Source organism: Aegilops tauschii, chromosome 2 (genome assembly GCF_002575655.3).
Source record: "Aegilops tauschii subsp. strangulata cultivar AL8/78 chromosome 2, Aet v6.0, whole genome shotgun sequence".
In the NCBI taxonomy this organism is placed as follows: Eukaryota; Viridiplantae; Streptophyta; class Magnoliopsida; order Poales; family Poaceae; genus Aegilops; species Aegilops tauschii.
In genome coordinates this window covers 331673219-331686754 of record NC_053036.3, presented here as the reverse complement: position 1 = coordinate 331686754, position 13536 = coordinate 331673219, and positions in this window count along the sequence as shown.

The following is a 13536-nucleotide window of genomic DNA, read 5'->3' as shown; positions in this document are numbered from 1 at the left end:
GGAGATACAAGTGCTTGCAATAGTTGAATGTCGTATAACACAAATAAAACCCACTTGTGCCCCAAAAATCCTAGCACATGTGTCAATCCTTGCTAGTCTTGCTAGTTGAACAATCCTACCAAAAGATAATAAGCCTACCAAAAGATATGTGCGATAAATATTTTTGGTAGTTTTGAACTTAAATAAAATTGAAAACATAAAAATAGAGTGTAAATGTTGTTGGAAGGTGATTCTTATGGTGGAACTACGATACGTATCGAGAAGTTTGACCTTGTGACTCTTGGATTAAGTAATAGGGCCGTCAAAAATACATGTTCTATGTCTATATGTTGGTCAGATCGTAAAAACAACCAATGTTTTATCTTTTTTCTTCATGCAGCACACATCAATTTTTCTTTTGTTATTTTCAAGTAGGATCAAATCATAAGAGACTCATCAAGTTTCCGACCAAGAGTACTCACTTCTGAGCTTCAAAGGGCTGTTAATAGGTACAAGTTTTAAAAGTCTGACCTAGTAAGCTCCCTCACACCGTTTTGTTTCATGACACAAAGGCTTCGAATGTGTATCCGGCGATGTGACGGCCGTAGAAGTTTTATGAGTCGTGTGCTTTTGTTTGTTTCTATTTTCAACCACTCTTCATAATTGTTCATGAACGTCATTTGATAGCCGCTTGCACAAACTTGTGTCACAAGCAGTGAAATGTATTCGACTCTCTCACAGGCAAGGGAAAACCAGCTGTCGAGGCAGGCCAACAACCTGGTCAGCTCTTTTGTCTTATATATTAGTGCTTTTCCTCGCTCCAGCTACTTAATTTTCTGCTCATATTTACGTGTATTTTAAACCTTTTTCTGTGTATTGGTAAATCACAAACTATACAACTCTTGCATAAGAGTTTGATGAATTTAATGTCAATGTTGCATCCTTCAACCGGGTTGACCTAGAGGACTACTCGAAGCAAATAAAAAATCACCGCAAGGTTCATGAAGGGGATTTCTTTTACCCCAGAGGGAGTTCAAATGCTAGACAAACTTAGTGATTTGCATAAACATATGGTCGAATTACAAAAATATAATGAACCCCTCAAACATCTCAATGGTAGTATCAATCGCATGAATACCTTGATTACTCTTTGCAACAAGCGATTGTATATTTTGGATCTAAAGATGGTTTCTTTTCCAGAAAATTTAGGGAAGCATAAAGAGCCACCCGGGTTTGAGAAAAACCTTACAAAAGTTGCCAAAACTACGAATAACAAAACTTAGATCCTTGCTTTATGCCTAGCTAAGGGCGTAAAACTAGCGCTTGTTGGGAGGCAACCTAATGAAAAAAAAAATATTTTTGCTTTTTGCTTTCTGTTCTTGAGTGTTTGCACAATTATGCTACTGTTATGATTGTTTTTTTGTGTTTTAATTAGTGTTTGGACAAACTAGAACTTATAGGATCTTCTTGGGTGATAGTTGTTTGATCTTGCTGAAAAAACAGAAACTTTTATGGTCACGAAAACAATTCTTATTTTTTACCAGAGCGTGATAAAATGCCAATTATTTTTGCAGAAGATTAATATACAAATTCCACAGGTCGTCCTATTTTTGCAGAATTTGTGGAGTTTCATAAGTATTCGAACAATTCAGATTGCTACAGATTGTTCTGTTTTTGACAGATTCTGTTTTCTTTGCGTTGTGTGCTTTTTTTGATGGCTCTATGGTTTTCTTTGATGAGTTTTTGCCATAGAAAAGTTGGAATACAGTAGATATAATGCAAGAACAAAATATGAATATGTTGCAACAATACTTATAGTAGTGATTTGCTTTCTTATACTAACGGATCTCACGAAAGTTTTGTTGAGTTTTGTGTGATTGAAGTTTTCAAGTTTTTGGTTATCTTACGATGGATGAAGGAATAAGTAGTAAGAAGAGCCTAAGCTTGGGGATGCCCCGGCATCCCAAGCTATTATCCGAAAGAGAGCAAGCAACTAAGCTTGGGGTGCCCCGAGTGGCATCCCCTCTTTCTTCTAACGACCATCGGTATTTTACTCGAAGCTATATTTTTATTCGTCACATACTCTGTGTTTTGCTTGGAGCGCCTTGTATGATATGAGTCTTTGCTTGCTTTATTTTGTTTTTTAAGTCTTGATTCCTTGCTGGACACACCTATTTGAGAGAGACAAAATTATGCCATGACTTGTTAGAATTGCTCTCTATGCTTCACTTAAATTTTTATGAGCTATGGACTTGCTCTAGTGCCTCACTTATATCTTTTTGAGCACGGTGTGCATAGTTATTTTTGAAGAAATGCTCTCTTGCTTCACTTAGAATTATTTGAGAGTTAGTAAAATTTTCAAGAAATTCTCTCTTGCTTCACTTAAGTTAATTTGAGAGAAAGAAATTTTATGCTCATGATCTCCACTTATATTTGTTTGAGCTTCTCAAAAGCAACACATGAAAATTAGTTCCAAAGTGATAGATATCCAAGAAGGATATAATAAAAACTTTCATGAAGATTATTGGACAAAATAAACTTGATTCTTAGTAATAGTTTTGAGATATGATGATGTGATATGTGAGTCATCTTGATGAGTAATTATGCTTTAGTAAGAATATTTGTGTTAAGGTTTGTGATTCCCTATGCAAGCACGAAAGTCAATAATTATGCAATGAAATTATATCCTACTTGTGGTGCATTATTCAGTGTTAATTATGCTTAATGCTCGCTTATGAGATTATTTGTTTCGTGGTTGGTCGCTTCTCAATCTTTTGCTAGCCTTCATTTTTCACTAAGTATGATCTCTACTTGTGCATCCAAAATCCTTTAAACTAGTTTTGCCACATGAGTCCACTATATCTACCTACTTGCGGTATTCTTTTGCCGTTCTAAGAAAATTTGTATGTGCCATCTCTAATTTTCAAAATGAACTTCTCTTTTGTGTGTTCGTACCACTCGCGGAGCGGTGAGGGGTGGCTAATATTTTCCATGCTACATGTGTTATTCTCACGATGAGTGTTTATTCACTTGTCAGTGCACGAGAGTAAGGCAAAGGTATTAGGGATGCTCAGCCCCGAAATGAAAAATGAATTTAATTTATGTTGTCAACTAATAAATTCCTTGGAAAGTGTTGGTATGGAAGGCAACCGTGGATACGGCTAGCCATGGAAAGTGAAAGTATGGTTGAAAAAGGAATAAACTTTATTTTCTGTTTGGGAACCGCCTATGATATATCTAGCATGGAAAGTGTTGAGAACTATAAGTCGTTTTCATTGGTGGGAAGGATACACCTCCCAAAATGTTTTTATCTCTAAGTTTTTCGCTTTGAGCTCTGGCACCTCTACGAATCCCTACTTCCCTCTGCGAAGGGCCTTTCTTTTACTTTATGCAATTTTTATTTTTGAATTTGAGTCTCCATCTTCTCTTATAAAAGCACCAACTAGGAGGCAATATGATCGTACTTGAGTATTGGGTGTAGCTAATATGCGAGTGTGTTTCATGAATGGATCAATGATTGAGCATAATGGGCTAGGGATAACTTATTTTAGCGTTGATATTTTGAAAGACTGGACTATTGCTTTGGACAATATAAAAGTCCAAATGTCCATCCTATAAAGAAAAGAATATGATATGACATGTTAGGCAGCATTCCACATCAAAAATTCCGTTTTTATCACTTACCTACTCGACGACGAGTAGGAGTTAAGCTTGGGGATGCTGATACGTCTTCAATGTATCTATAATTTTTTATTGTTCCATGTTGTTATATTATCAACCTTGGATGTTTTATAATCATTTTATATCATTTTTTGGTACTAACCTATTGACATAGTGCCAAGTGCCAGTTGCTGTTTTCTGCATGTTTTTTACATCGCAGGAAATGAATACCAAACGGAGTCCAAATGCAACGAAACTTCACGAAGAATTTTTATGGACCAGAAGACACCTAATGGGCTAAGGCTGCGCCTAGGGGGTGCTCCAAGGGGAGCACAGCCCACCAGGGCGCGCCAGGAAGCCCAGGCGCGCCCTGGTGGGTTGTGCCCACCTCGGGTGCGCCCCGGACCGTCTCTTTGCTCTATAAATACCCCAGTATTCCACAAACCCTAGGGGAGTCGACGAAAATCAATTCCAGCCGTCACAGAGTCCAGAACCACTAGATCCAATCTACACACCATCACGGAGGCGTTCACCACTTCCATTGGTGCCTCTCCGATGATGCGTGAGTAGTTCTTTATAGACCTTCGGGTCCGTAGTTAGTAGCTAGATGGCTTCCTCTCTCTCGCTGAATTCTCAATACAATGGTCTCTTGGAGATCCATATGATGTAACTCATTTTGCGGTGTGTTTGTTGGGATCAGATGAACTTTGAGTTTATGATCAGATCTATCTTTTTATATCCATGAAAGTTATTTGAGTTTCTTTGATCTCTTATATGCATGATTGCTTATAGCCTCGTATTTCTTCCCCGATATTTCGGTTTTGTTTGGCCAACTTGATCTATTTATCTTGTAATGGGAAGAGGTGCTTTGTAGTGAGTTCGATCTTACAGTGCTTGATCCCAGTGACAGAAGGGGAACCGACACGTATGTATCGTTGGTACTAAGGATAAAATGATGGGGTCTGTTTCTACATAAATAGATCTTGTCTACATCATGTCATCGTTCTTATTGCATTACTCCATTTCTCCATGAACTTAATACACTAGATGCATGCTGGATAGTCGTCGATGTGTGGAGTAATAGTAGTAGATGTAGGTAGGAGTCGGTTTACTTATCTTGGACGTGATGCCTATGTAATAATCATTTCCTGGATATTGTCATGATTATTTGAAGTTCTATCAATTGCCCAATAGTAATTTGTTTACCACCGTTTGCTATTTTTCTCGAGAGAAGCCACTAGTGAAACCTACGGCCCCCGTGTCTCTTTCTCATATTATTTGCCTTTGCGATCTATCTTCCTTTGCTTTTTTATTTTCAGATCTACTAAACCAAAAATACAAAAATACCTTACTGCAATTTATTCTTATTTATTTTATTTGGCGTTCGATCTATCAATCTACTACAATTATCTTACATCCGTTTGCCAATTTCTGGCGCTGTTACCCGAAAGGGATTGACAACCCCTTTAACACGTCGGGTTGTGAGGATTTGTTATCTGTGTGCAGGGGCTGTTTACGTTGTGTTGCTAGATTCTCCTACTGGTTCGATAACCTTGGTTTCATCACTGAGGGAAATACGTACTGCTGATGTGCAGCATCATCCCTTCCTCTTTGGGGAAATACCGACGTAGCTTCGAGCCGCATCAAACGGAATTTCTGGCGCCGTTGCCGGGGAGGATCTTCAACATATACCAGGTTCCTAATCACAAATCTCATCTCCTCGCAATTTACATTTTTTGCCATTTGCCTCTCGTTTTCCTCTTCCCCACTTCACAAAAATTTGCCGTTTTATTCGCCCCTCTTTTTCATTTGTTGTTTTCTCGTCAAATCTATCTGTGTTCTTGCTTCCTAGTCATAATGGCTAGCTTGCCTACTCCTCCTTTGTCACTAGATTTTGAAGTTCTTTACTTCAAGCAAAGACAAGGCGAAAATTTGAAAGATGCTTGGTATAGGATTATGGAATCTTATCATATTTGCAATTTAAAGGGGGCACTAAGATCTTGCTTCGTAATTTTTACATAGGTTTGGCTCTGCATCATAAACAACTCCTAGATTTTGCCGCTAAAAGGGAATTTTATTGAGCTTGATGCCAATGCTGCTTGTGAAATTTCAGAAGGAATTTTGGGTGTTCCACCTCAAAAGAAGGGGTTTTCTTTTACCCCAGAGGGAGTTCAAATGCTAGACAAACTTAGTGATTTGCATAAACATATGGTTGAATTACAAAAATATAATGAACCCCTCAAACATCTCAATGGTAGTATCAATCGCATGAATACCTTGATTACTCTTTGCAACAATCGATTGGATATTTTGGATCTAAAGATGGTTTCTTTTCTGGAAAATTTAGGGAAGCGTAAAGAGCCTCCCGGGTTTGAGAAAACTCTTACAAAAGTTGCCAAAACTACGGATGACAAAACTTAGATCCTTGCTTTATGCCTAGCTAAGGGCGTAAAACAAGCGCTTGTTGGGAGGCAACCCAATGAATAAATTTTATTTTTGCTTATTGCTTTCTATTCTTGAGTGTTTGCACAATTATGCTACTGTTATGATTGTGTTTTTTGTGTTTTAATTAGTGTTTGTACCAAGTTGAACCTATAGGATCTTCTTGGGTGATAGTTGTTTGATCTTGCTGAAAAAACAGAAACTTTTGTGCTCATGAAAACAATTCTTATTTTTTACGAGAGTGTGATAAAATTCCAGTTCTTTTTGCATAAGATTAATATACAAATTTCTCAGGTCGTCCTATGTTTTCAGAATTTTAGGAGTTTCAGAAGTATTCGAACAATTCAGATTGATATAGACTGTTCTATTTTTGACATATTCTGTTTTCTTTGCGTTGTGTGCTTGTTTTGATGGCTCTATGGTTTTCTTTGATGAGTTTTTGCCATAGAAAAGTTGGAATACAGTAGATATAATGCAAGAACAAAATATGAATAGGTTGCAACAGTACTTATAGTAGTAATTTTCTTTCTTATACTAACGGATCTCACGAAGGTTTTGTTGAGTTTTGTGTGGTTGAAGTTTCCAAGTTTTGGGTTATCTTATGATGGATGAAGGAATAAGGAGTAAGAAGAGCCTAAGCTTGGGGATGCCCCGGCATCCCAAGCTATTATCCAAAAGAGAGCAAGCAACTAAGCTTGGGGATGCCCCGAGTGGCATCCCCTCTTTCTTCTAACGACCATCGGTATTTTACTCGAAGCTATATTTTTATTCGTCACATACTATGTGTTTTTCTTGGAGCGTCTTGTATGATATGAGTCTTTGTTTGTTTTGTTTTTTGTTTTAAGTCTTGATTCCTTACTGGACACACCTATTTGAGAGAGCCAAAATTATGTCATGACTTGTTAGAATTGCTCTCTATACTTCACTTAAATTTTTATGAGCTATGGACTTGCTCTAGTGCTTCACTTATATCTTTTTGAGCACGGTGTGCTTAGTTATTTTTGAAGAAATGCTCTCTTGCTTCACTTAGATTTATTTGAGAGTTAGTAAAAATTTCAAGAATTTCTCTCTTGCTCCACTTAAATTAATTTGAGAGAAAGAAATTTTATGCTCATGATCTTCACTTATATTTGTTTGAGCTTGTCAAAAGCAACACATGAAAATTAGTTCCAAAGTGATAGATATCCAAGAAGGATATAATAAAGACTTTCATGAAGATCATTGGACAAAATAAACTTGATTCTTAGTAATAGTTTTGAGATATGATGATGTGATATGTGAGTCATCTAGATGAGTAATTTTGCTTTAGTAAGAATATTTGTGTTAAGGTTTGTGATCCCCTATGCAAGCACGAAAGTCAATAATTATGCAATGAAATTATATCCTACTTGTGGTGCATTATTCGGTGTTAATTATGATTAATGCTCGCTTATGATATTATTTGTTTCTTGGTTGGCCGCTTCTCCATCTTTTGCTAGCCTTCATCTTGCACTAAGTATGATCTCTACTTGTGCATCCAAAATCTTTTAAACCAGTTTTGCCACATGAGTCCACTATATCTACTTATAGGCGGTATTCTTTTGCCGTTCTAAGCAATTTTGTATGTGCCATCTCTAATTTTCAAAATAAACTTCTCTTTTGTGTGTTCGTACTGCTCGCGGAGCGGTGAGGGGTGGCTAATATTTTCCATGCTAGATGTGTTATTCTCACGATGAGTGTTTATTCACTTGTCATTGCACGAGAGTAAGGCAAAGGTATTAGGGATGCCCAGTCCCGAAATGAAAATGAATTTACTTTATGTTGTCAAATAATAAATTCCTTGGAAACTATTGGTATGGAAGGCAACCGTGGATACGGCTAGCCATGGAAAGTGAAAGTATGGTTGAAAAAGGAATAAACTTTATTTTCTGTTTGGGAACCGCCTATGATATATCTAGCATGGAAAGTGTTGGGAACTCTAAGTCGTTTTCATTGGTGGGAAGGATACACCTCCCAAAATGTTTTTATCTCTAAGTTTTTCGCTTTGAGCTCTGGCACCTCTATAAATCCCTACTTCCCTCTGCGAAGGGCCTTTCTTTTACTTTATGCAATTTTATTTTTAAATTTGTGTCTCCATCTTCTCTTATAAAAGCACCAACTAGGAGGCAATATGATCGCACTTGAGTATTGTGTGTAGCTAATATGCGAGTGTGTTTCATGAATAGATCAATGATTGAGCATAATGGGCAAGGGATAACTTATTTTAGCGTTGATATTTTGAAAGACATGGTTGCTTGTTGACATGCTTGAGTATTTAAGTTATCATGTCAAAACTGGACTATTGCTTTGAACAATATAAAAGTCCAAATGTCCATGCTATAAAGAAAGAATATGATATGACATGTTAGGCAGCATTCCACATCAAAAATTCTGTTTTTATCACTTACCTACTCGAGGACGAGTAGGAGTTAAGCTTGGGGATGTTGATATGTCTCCAATGTATCTATAATTTTTTATTGTTCCATGCTGTTATATTATCAATCTTGGATGTTTTATAATCATTTTATAGTCATTTTATATCTTTTTTGGTACTAACCTATTGACATAGTGCCAAGTGCCAGTTGATGTTTTCTGCATGTTTTTTACATCGCAGGAAATCAATACCAAACGGAGTCCAAATGCAACAAAACTTCATGTAGATTTTTGATGGACCAGAAGACACCTAATGGGCCAAGGCTGTGCCTGGGGGGTGCTCCGAGGGGAGCACAGCCCACCAGGGCGCGCCAGGAAGCCCAGGCGCGCCCTGGTGGGTTGTGCCCACCTCGGGCGCCCCCGGACCGCCTCTTTGCTATATAAATATCCCAATATTCCAGAAACCCCAGGGAGTCGGCGAAAATCAATTCCAGCCGCCGCAGAGTCCAGAACCACCAGATCCAATCTAGACACCATCACAGAGGGGTTCACCACTTCCATTGGTGTCTCTCCAATGATGCTTGAGTAGTTCTTTGTAGACCTTCGGGGGCGTAGTTAGTAGCTAGATGGCTTCCTCTCTCTCGCTGAATTCTCAATACAATGGTCTCTTGGAGATCCATATGATGTAACGCATTTTGCGGTGTGTTTGTTGGGATCAGATGAACTTTGAGTTTATGATCAGATCTATCTTTTTATATCCATGAAAGTTATTTGAGTTTCTTTGATCTCTTATATGCATGATTGCTTATAGCCTCGTATTTGTTCTCCGATATTTGGGTTTTGTTTGGCCAACTTGTTCTATTTATCTTGCAATGGGAAGAGGTGCTTTGTAGTGGGTTCGATCTTACGGTGCTTGATCCCAGTGACAGAAGGGGAACCGACACATATGTATCGTTGGTACTAAGGATAAAACGATGGGGTCTATTTCTACATAAATAGATCTTGTCTACATCATATCATCGTTCTTATTGCATTACTCTGTTTCTCCATGAACTTAATACACTAGATGCATGCTGGATAGCAGTCGATGTGTGGAGTAATAGTAGTGGATGCAGGCAGGAGTCGGTCTACTAATTTTGGACGTGATGCCTATGTAATGATCATTGCCTAGATATTGTCATAATTATTTGAAGTTCTATCAATTGCCCAATAGTAATTTGTTTACCCACCATTTGCTATTTTTCTCGAGAGAAGCCACTAGTGAAACCTACGGCCACTCGGGTCTCTTTCTCATATTATTTGTCTTTGCGATCTATCTTCCTTTGCTTTTATTTTCAGATCTACTAAACCAAAAATACGAAAATACCTTGCTACAATTTATTCTTATTTATTTTATTTGGTGTTCGATCTATCAATCTACTACAATTATCTACGTCCGTTTGCCAATTTCTGGCGCCGTTACCCGCAAGGGATTGAGAACCCCTTTAACACGTCGGGTTGTGAGGATTTGTTATCTGTGTGCATGTGATAGCCTGGTTTTTGCCCTCTTCTCTTTGCCTGATTTTCAGTTGGTTTGGTTTTGAAATTTGGAGTTTTGAATCTTTTCAGATGGACTTAAACACTTGGGTACTCCTTGACTTTTACCCAAGTGCCTCATTTCCCTCTCTAACTATCATTTTCTCTCTGGTTCACCTCAAAATAATATTTTGAATATTTTTGTTAAATGAAAAATATTCATTTCCCTCTCTAAAACCTTAGCTAGCTCATTGTGCTCCAAAGCAACCCCAATTTTTCTTGCCCACAAAAATCTGAGAAAATTCCCAAATATTCTTTGAACCCTAGGGCACCTTCGTGAGCAAAAATATTTCATCACTTTTTGGAATATTTTTGCTACAGAAAATATTTTCTGTTCTGGACAAAAATGGTGGTTTCTACAGCAACTACCATTTTACTTGCTCTATTGTGGCTGATTTTCCTTGTGCATTGATGTCTAGTACGCAACCTTCTTCTTGTATACGTTGTTGGGCCTCCAAGTGCAGAGGTTTGTAGGACAGTAGCAAATTTCCCTAAAGTGGATGACCTAAGGTTTATCAATCTGTGGGAGGCGTAGGATGAAGATGGTCTCTCTCAAACAACCCAGCAACCAAATAGAAAGAGTCTCTTGTGTCCCCAACACACCCAATACAATGGTAAATTGTATAGGTGCACTAATTCGGCGAAGAGATGGTGATACAAGTGCAATATGGATGGTAGATATAGGTTTTTGTAATCTGAAATTATAAAAACATCAAGGTAACTAATGATAAAAGTGAGCACAAATGGTATTGCAATGATAGGAAACAAGGCCTAGGGTTCATACTTTCACTAGTGCAAGTTCTCTCAACAATAATAACATAATTGGATCATATAACTATCCCTCAACATGCAACAAAGAGTCACTCCAAAGTCACTAATAGCGGAGAACAAACGAAGAGATTATTGGAGGGTACGAAACCACCTCAAAGTTATTCTTTCGAATCAATCTATTCAAGAGTTCGTACTAGAATAACACCTTAAGACACATATCAACCAAAACCCTAATGTCACCTAGATACTCCAATGTCACCTCAAGTATCCGTGGGTATGATTATACGATATGCATCACACAATCTCAGATTCATCTATTCAACCAACACAAAGAACTTCAAAGAGTGCCCCAAAGTTTCTACCGGAGAGTCAACATGAAAACGTGTGCCAACCCCTATGCATAAGTTCACGGAACTCGCAAGTTGATCACCAAAACATACATCAAGTGGATCACGTGATATCCCATTGTCACCACAGATAAGCACATGCAAGACATACATCAAGTGTTCTCAAATCCTTAAAGACTCAATCTGATAAGATAACTTCAAAGGGTAAACTCAATCCATTACAAGAGAGTAGAGGGGGAGAAACACCATAAGATCCAACTATAATAGCAAAGCTCGCGATACATCAAGATCGGGCCAAATCAAGAACACGAGAGAGAGAGAGATCAAACACATAGCTACTGGTACATACCCTCAGCCCCGAGGGTGAACTAGTCCCTCCTCGTCATGGAGAGCGCTAGGATGATGAAGATGGCCACCGGTGAGGGATCCCCCTCCGGCAGGGTGCGGAACAGGGTCCCGATTGGTTTTTGGTGGCTACAGAGGCTTGCGGCGGCGGAACTCCCGATATATTCTGTTCCCCGATGTTTTTAGGGTATATGGATATATATATGCGAAAGAAGTTGGTCAGGAGAGCCACGAGGGGCCCATGAGGGTGGGGGGCGCGCCCAGGGGTAGGGCGCGCCTCCCTTCCTCGTGGCTTCCTCGAAGCTTCCCTGACGTCTACTCCAAGTCTCCTGGATTGCTTCCGTTCCAAAAATAACTCTCCCGAAGGTTTCATTCCGTTTGGACTCCGTTTGATATTCCTTGTCTCCGAAACACTGAAATAGGCAAGAAAACAACAATTTGGGCTGGGCCTCTGGTTAATAGGTTAGTCCCAAAAATAATATAAAAGTGTTTAGTAAAGCCCATAAACATCCAAAACAGATAATATAATAGCATGAATAGTTCATAAATTATAGATACGTTGGAGACGTATCAGCATCCCCAAGCTTAATTCCTGCTCGTCCTCGAGTAGGTAAATGATAAAAGAAATAATTTATGAAGGGTGAATGCTAGCAGGTGCACAAGTTTGATCAATGATAATTTCAATCACCTTTTCTGGCATCATTATATGTCATAATAGTAGCTCAACTCATAAAACTTTTCATGATCGAGTAACAAACTATTCACATGTTAAAGTATAGATCATAAACTTTGTTGAAAACTAACAAACTGTGTTATTAGTCATCAAACAATTACAATTCATCTTATTTTCAGGAAGAGTCTATGTTAGAGCTTTGATTCAGCAAACTTCACATACTCAACAATCATTTAGTCTTTCACAATTGCTAACACTCACGCGATATTTATGGGTTCAAAGTTTTAATCAGACACAGAGAAAGATAGGGGCTTATAGATTCGCCTCCCAACCTTTTACCTCAAGGGTAATGTCAACAATAATAGTTCGTGATGCCTTACATCCAATTGGATATATATATCAGGATCTTTCCAACACAAGGTGCTTGCCAAAGGAAAAAATGTAAAAAGGAAAGGTGAAGATCACCATGACTCTTGCATAAGGTATAAGACAAGAATAAAAGATAGGCCCTTCGCAGAGGGAAGCAGAGGTTGTCATGCGCTTTTATAGTTGGATGCACAAAATCTTAATGCGAAAGAATGTCACTTTATATTGCCACTTGTGATAGGGACCTTTATTATGCAATCCGTCGCTTTTATTGCTTCCACATCACAAGATCGTATAAAGCTTATTTTCTCCACACTAATAGATCATACATATTTAGAGAACAATTTTTATTGCGTGCACCGATGACAACTTACTTGAAGGATCTTACTCAATCCATAGGTAGGTATGGTGGACTCTCATGACAATACTGGTTTAAGGGATGTTTGGAAGCACAAGTAGTATCTCTACTTGGTGCAAAGAATTGGCTAGCATGAGGGAGAAAGGCAAGCTAAGCATGTTGAATGATCCATGACAATATACTTTATTTCGGATATAAGAAAACAGAACCCATTACATTGTCATCCTTGTCCAACATCAACCTTTTAGCATGTCATATTTTAATGAGTGCTTACAATCATAAAAGATGTCCAAGATAGTATATTTATATGTGAAATCTCTCTTCCCTCAGTATTCTTTCATGAATTGTTCAAGTGACCAATACAATGTTTGCTAAACTTCAATAAATTTACCACCTCTACTTCTTATATGTGAAGTCATTACTCCCCATGGGATAAGCATATGAAACATATATAATTTCAGATTTATGATATTCAAATCATTCAGCTATTTACTCATAGGATATATAAGTGAAGCACATGAGTAAATGACAGACTACTCCAAAAGATATAAGTGAAGATCAATGAGTAGTTAAATAATTATGTAGCTATGTGAAGACTCTCCCATTTAATAATTTCAGATCTTGATATT